The sequence below is a fragment of the Ruditapes philippinarum genome, unplaced genomic scaffold (assembly GCF_026571515.1).
Source record: "Ruditapes philippinarum isolate M1 unplaced genomic scaffold, ASM2657151v2 ctg683_1_1_1_1, whole genome shotgun sequence".
In the NCBI taxonomy this organism is placed as follows: domain Eukaryota; kingdom Metazoa; phylum Mollusca; class Bivalvia; order Venerida; family Veneridae; genus Ruditapes; species Ruditapes philippinarum.
The window spans coordinates 480,350-488,242 of NW_026861864.1; positions in this window are offsets into that span (position 1 = coordinate 480,350).

A 7,893-nucleotide genomic window follows, 5' to 3' on the forward strand; every position below is an offset into this window, starting at 1 on the left:
CCAATATTTACCACATGGCTACATATTGAATAATGCCAAATATGGTTAAACCATCTGAATAATATAGCCTGTCAAAATTTTTAAATAGAAGCATTTGTTAAATGCAAACTAGATATATGTATATCAAATCATTTATTCAAATATTTTTGTCATTTGAATGTCGCCCATTTGGGCTTCCGATTCCAGCGGGTTAACGTTTAACTTGATAGTGCCATGGTGTTATCTTACTGTACTGGTTGACGTGCGCAGAAAGATATTTACAAATATCTAAATATGGAACGTACAGTTATGTAATATAGATATGATTTAATAAGAGGACGAAATACTTGTATAGATATCTGAACATATACATAATATACATAATTATAATATACATGTTATCTATAGTTGGCGTTTGTGCTGTTTTTTCTGGTTCCCTATGATTTTATCTCTCTTCTTTTTGAAGTACTTTGATGTATGTTTTCCGCAAAATACAATAAATTTCATTATCTCGTTTGTTTCGCCAAGTTACAGAACAATTTCGAATGACCACGGAAATAGTTTCTATAACGAAAGACTTCCGAAAAGATAGTGTTTAATCTGTATTTAATTTACATGTGTAACATTTATTGTAATAAACTAACTTTAAAACATTGGAAAACTGTTAATTGAACTTTTATGTGCTGGTTTATGACTATAGTAAGGCTATACCGGATATCCGCGTGCGTGCACTCCCTTCGCAGCTCACGTGACTTCTCAAGAAAGTGAATCGACCGATGCACAAGAGAGTATTGTGTTCGGCGGATATTAAAATATTCTTACATAGATGTTACTCCTAGTACATCATTTAGTAAAGCACACTGATGGAAGAAATCAAAAGATATAATCTGATCCTATTGCTTTGAAAGTCAATATGGTAGGCACATGATCATTCAAAGATTCGAATGTTTGTGTAAATTACGTCATAACGATCAATAGAAGACGCATTCCATTTCCTATTGCATCATGAAATTAGACATAGCTACATATGGAATAAGGCCAAATATGGTTAAACCAACTGGTTTATTATTGCTCAATAATATAGCCTGCCAAAAATTTTAAATAGAAGCGTTTGTTAAATGCAAATTACATATATATATATATATCAAATCATTTATTCAAACATTTTGAATGTCGCCCATTTGGGCTTCCGATTCCAGCGGGTTAACGTTTAACTTGATAGTGCCATGTTTATCTTACTGCACTGGTTGACGTGTGCAGAAAGATATTTACAAATATCTGAATATGGAATGTACAGTTATGTAATCTATCATAGTAGATATGATTTAATAATATGACGAAATACTTGTATAGCTTAGATATTTGAAAATACATAATTATAATATACATGTAATCTATAGTTGTCGTTTGTGTTTTTTCTAGTTCCCGCTCTTCTTTTGAAGAAGTTTGATTTATGTTTTCAGCAAAATACAATAACAACTTTCATTATCTCGTTTGTTCGCCAAGTTACAGCGTAATTTTGAATGACTGACAATTGTTTCTATAACGACCAATTATTAAAAGTGAGTGTTCCGTAAAGACAGTGTTTAATCTGTATTTAAAATGCGTAACATTTATAAACTAACTATAAAATATGGAAAGCATTGAGCGTCTTTTAATAATAAACCTAAACGTTGTTATGTCCAAATAGGAATATATTGAGTCAAACTTTCCTGATACAATGTGCACTCGTGAATATATTATGCGGAACAATCCTGATCTATAGTCAACTGAACAATATATGATGTCAATATGTCTTTTTATGATTATAAGATGTGTATTTTTGAATATATTATGTGGAACCATCCGTATAAGGTCAAATAACTATATGTTATGTAAATATGTCCTTGTATGATGCCATGTCAGTCTGTCATTATAAGATGTCAAGTTATGAATTTATTCAGTGGAACCATCTTTATATAGAGTCAACAATATATGATGTCAAAGTTTCTTATATCATGTCCGATGTGCATTTTTCAGTATATTATGTGAAACCATCTTTAACGCTGCGGTCTCACTTACTCCCGGCAGAGCCCAGGACCATCCCGGTAAGTTATCGGGATGATCCGGGACGATCCGGGTTGAAATTATTGTTGCAGTCACACTTACCCCGGCAGCACTACGGTAGTTCCCAACTAACCACACATGATGCGCTCCGGATCATCCAGGCAGAGCCAAGGTGAAGCTACGGTTCATGCCGGTGCTTACCCGGTCCTTCCCGGATGACGCCGGATGAGCCCCGGTTGACCCAGGCAGAGCCCCGGTCGATCCAGGCAGAGCTCCGGCAGAGCCCAGGACGATCCAGGCAGAGCCCCGGTAGATTGAAAACGCCCGAAAATGATAGCATTGATATATAGTATTTATTTAATATAATATCTATAGTTACAGAATAGTTATTCATGATGGTTTTCTGAAAAATCCTTATGCCATACTGGATAGAAGGGAAATGGGAAGGGTTTTAATACAAACAAGTGCAATCATCGCAAGTGTCGTTATTCTTTTGAAATGATCCGGGCTTTGCCGCGGCTCTACCGGGATCAACCGTAGCTCTACCTGTAATTACCGGGGCTCTGCCGGCATATACCGGTGCTCTACCGTAGCTCTACCGGCTATATACCATACCCCGGATCATCCCCGGTTTGTGCCGGCAGAGCTACGGTGCTTCCCCGGTATCACCCCGATCGTTCCCGGCAGAGCTAAGGATGAAGCCGGCAAAGCTATACCTTCCCGGATCATCCCGGACCACCCCGGTGATATTCGGATAGTGGAATTTAACCCCATCAGTACAATGACAAAAGCACATGATATAATGATGTTTGCATTACATATAAAGCAGCGGTCATATAATAATAGATTCACATCGTATACTGAAAGATTGACATAACATATTGAAGAGTTGGCATTATATAATTATGCTGCCACATAATATTTTCATAAATGCACATCGTATAATAATAGATTCACATCAACCTGAAAATAGATATAAATCAACAAGCTGAACACAAGTCTATAATAAATCATTTCAACAAATTAATCTTAGATACATGATAATCTGTGAAAAGTTTTGTATCAAATACACAATCATTTTCAGTTGATGTTGAGCTAATAGTCAAGAAAAGTGAAACTTGGTAAATTTACAATCAACATAAATTCTATTTCTCAGTAGAGACAAAAAATTATCAATTATGTCGTATTTTGAATTAAACCTATTATGATCTTTAGCTCACAAATCTAGACATGGTTAAAATAATCAAAATGTTTACTTAAATTTGGCAAATCAAAGAATCGAAATCCTTTTTTCAGAAAAAGATATTTTCTTATCACTAAATATTTGTAATAAACTTAGAACAATTTTGTTTAGAGGCAAAAATGCAAGCATTCTAAAAATAAATGAGATACAGTTTCGATATTATTACAGAAGTAACACTTCGTGAATTTGCTTTTTTTGCAGTACAAATAATAATTTACATAAACCACATCATGTACTAAACGAAAACATATATTTCTATGACACGGTTCAACAGAATTGGAAATTTATGTTACGAAATACAGTGGAAAAATTTATTTGCGGGAAATTCTTACACATTTTATTTGATAATGGTAACGGTACCTTACAATGATAGGAGCATCTTAATGCTTGAAACAACACTGGCACGGACGCTCTGTCTACTGCACTATCAAGGCACATAAAAATACGATTAAACATTTTACTTTGTGTTTTATGTTTTTGGCTTCAGTCTGCCTTACATATTTTTCGCATTGTTATAAATGTGTATGCAAACAAAGGCTCAAATATTCGTCCTGTGACAGTACTTTAGCAGAAATGCCCCCAGGTTAATATTTGAAAACGAAGTGTGAAATATATAGTGTGTGCATATAAAACGTTTTTGAAACGTTTATGTTTGCAATATTAAAAGAATTCTGTTATATACATAAATTGAAAAGTTAAAAAGAGTTTAAAGTCAAAAATTTCCAAGAAGTTATATATGATCCTTTTAAAATTCCATAGCGGACTTAAAAAGACGCTAACTGAAAACCCGCTTGGTTTGCGTAAATATTGTTGTATATAAACCAATTCAGGACACAGCTGTGAAAATTAGCCTCCTTATCGATAGCAATAAGGCAATGGCTTACTTTTTAAGTCTGCCCTTCCATAAAAGGGCGGACAACTCTTTGTCCCTTTCTCGTAAGAGAAGGGGAATCCTGTGATGCGTGTATGTGGTCGCACGGTCACTATCCTTAAAATATATCCTCGATGCATGTATGTGGTCGCATGATCGAAAATTTCTAATATATCAGTTACCTCTCTTTAAACCCTAACAACATTGGCAATGTTATCAGGGGTGGTCACTCTAACCGGCCCTATTTTTAGCGCAATAGTAGCCTCCTTTTAACCATTTGCAATGATATCAGGGAAGGCCACTGTTATCGACTCGATTTTAAACTCAACATTAACCTCCCTTTGGAACCCTACCCCATTTGCAATGTTGTCAGGGGAATTCACTCTTACCGACTTTATTTTGAGCGCAACAAACAGTAACCTACCTTTGAACCCTTACGCCATTTGCAATGTTATCAGGGGAGGTCACTCTTAACCGAAACTATTTCGAGTGAAACAGTCATCCCCCTTTAGCCCATTTGCAATGTTATCATGGGAGATCATTTTAACAGAATCTATTTTGAGCGCAACAGTTATCTCCCTTTGAATCCTCATGCCATTTGCAATATAATCAGGGGAGATCACTTTAACAGAATTTAGTTTGAGCGCAACATTTACTTCCCTTTAAATGCTCACGCCATTTGCATTGTTATCAGGGAAGACCACTCTGACCAATTGTATTTTTAGGGCAATAGTAGTCTCCCCTTGACCCGTTTCACCATTTGCAATGATATCAGGGGAGGTCACTCTTACCAACACGATTTTAAGTGCAACAATAACCTCCCTTTTGAATCCTCACGCCATTTGCAATGTTATCAGGGGACGCCACTCTAACCGTCTAGATTTTTAACGCAACAGTATGCTCTCTTTTGAACCCTTATGCCATTTACAATGTTATCAGGGGAGGCTACTCTAATTAACTTTATTTTGTGCGCAACAGTAATCTCCCTTTGAACACTTACCCTATTTGAAATATGTTTTAAATTTGCCTATCTATTTAGTTTGAAAACGCTAATTTGAATTTTCCGTAGCTTTCGGCCTTTTGGCCTTCATTTTTTATTTATAGAAATAGATTCAAGCAAAACAAGGGAAGTTACGTAACGTCATTGAGCGACAATTGATTATTATATAGCTATATCTTAAAATAATTTATTATCATAAGAATACGTAAGTTTTTGTGACTTTTTGTTAAAAAAAATGCCGCATCTCATCGGAAAAGGGTTATTTTTAATCAAAATTCACGTAAAGTAAAGCTTGCACAGGAGCAGGCTCCTGTAGATGTTGACTTTGAATCCATAACATTGATTTACTCGAACACAGTTGGGATATGTTAAAGATAGATAAATACTTACTGTCTGTCAATTATGTTTTTATACCTACATGTATATACAAGTATGGATGTCGACGCGTTGAACGGTTGCCTACCTATTTGATTGGAGTAAGGCTATATCGGGTATCCGCGTGCGTGCGCTCCATTCGCAGCTCGGTGCATACATCCACGTTACTTCTCAAGAAAGTGAACGATAACGTAACATTTGACGATGCGCAGGAGAACCGCGTTCGGTGAATATTACCACTCATGCCAATATTTAAACATAGATATTACTCCTAGTACATCATTTAGAAAAGCATATCTAACACTGATGGGGGAAATCAAAGTAACTTGAATGAATTTATCTTCCTGTTGTTTTAAAATGAACAATGTTGGCGTATGAACATTAAAAATAAACCAGTGTTCTATAACGATCAATAGAAGACGCATTTCATTTCCCTTTGTATCAGTATTTATTCACATATTCTGTCATTTGAATGTCTTCCATTTTCATGATCATTTTTAAAGACTTGTCCAACACCTCTGTAGGTTCGAATTCTCTCATGCGAGACAGCTATCCAACTAACATACGGAGCATCTGTGGTTCTTACTCAGACACTCACTTGTGCCTGAAATAATGCATAGAGGAGCACCTCAGGTCTCATCCTACCACTTATGCTGGAAAGTCGCCATATGACCTCTTTTGTGTTGGTGCGACGTAATCCCCCGCAAAATAAACAAAAAAATAAAATAAGAAAAAAAGTACTTAATAATCATGATTATTCATGGTTAGTAAGATATATCAGAGTCGAAAATCTCTAAATTAGTATTGGTATGCAATGCTTTATCACATTTTCTGATTGCATACTCTTTATGCATGCATATTTAAAATCTTATTGTTAAATCAATGTCTTATTGGCAAACGATTCAATGGATTCATTATACTGGTTGGCAGTCCCTTTTTAGTGCATAAATATTTTAAACTGACGTATGTTTTGGAGGGCGAGAATTATAAATGTACATAGAATTTTTTAAGAAAATGCCAAAAATTTGTCATTAAGTATCGGTGTTATCTCTTCAACCAGTACAGTAAGATAAACTTTGCACTATCAAGTTAAACTTTAACCCGCTGGAATCGGTTAAACTTTGTCACCAATATATAGATCCATGCCAGCCTGCGGATTCATGTAGTCTGAACAGGCTCTTTATTTTTGTATTTTAGTTTTGCAATCCCTTAAACTTTGAATGGACTGTTCCATAATGAAAGCAAGGAAAGTCCATTATATACAAGGTGGATGGTTAAGTATCATGTTGACTTCAATTATCACAGTGGATAATAATTATCATTAGGATATATTGAAGTTGGCCAAGGTTACACATCAACTGTCGGTGTAATGTTATCTTTGTTTATATCTAGACTTGTCAATATCATATAGTTGTTTCATAACAGATGATATCAAGTATTGTTTTTAAACTGCGACATTTTTATATATACTCAATATTAAAAGTTATTGTAGATATTTTTTTGAGAATCAATCATTCAAGGATTATTAGCTATTATTTTTGTCTTAAAACTGCATACTTTCAGATGAGCCAAAGAATTCAAAAATACAAATTTTGAGAAAAAATTGTCCTAGGAAGAAAAGTTAAATACTCACACTTCAAGAAAAGATTTACATCTTATATGCAATGAATGACCGGTTTTGCAGTATATACACCGTATTTCTACTGAGTGACAGACGCAATAATGGTTATTTCTGCATATTCTGACGTATTTTTGGTAATTTTCGTAGATTTTAAGTGCCGTTTGTAAGTTGTAAATTACTTACATTATTTGCAATATTTTTTAATCAGGAATCACTTAACACGGTTATGTGATATATAACTTTAAATGCACATTATGCCTCAGAAACAAATGCTTTTTAACTTCTTTAACAAGGACAAACATGAACATTATGATGTTTAAATAATGGTTTTAGAGAATGTAAGATGCTTACAACCTAAAGAAAGTGGAGTTAAATGTGGAATAATTTGTCATTAAAGAAGCAAAATTTAAACGAAGTAGTATTTTGACTTCGATACAAAATATTCACTTAATCACTTTTCTGTTTATATTGCCACAAAGCAAACCGCCTCCGTGGTCGAGGGGTTAGAGTCGATGACTTCTAATCCAGTAACCTCTCTGACGTGGGTTCGATCCCCGGGAGATGCTTTGGTAGTTTAGCACGTAGGTAGGTAGTCTAGTACTGGTGTAACTCTGCAGGAACGATGGTTAGGAAACTACCCGCCTATATGACTGAAATATTGTTAGGAAAAGGCGTAAAATGAAACAAACAAACAAACAAACAAACAACAGTTAAAATGATGGTTCAGGTAATTTGGGGAAATTGGTCAAAAAAGCCCA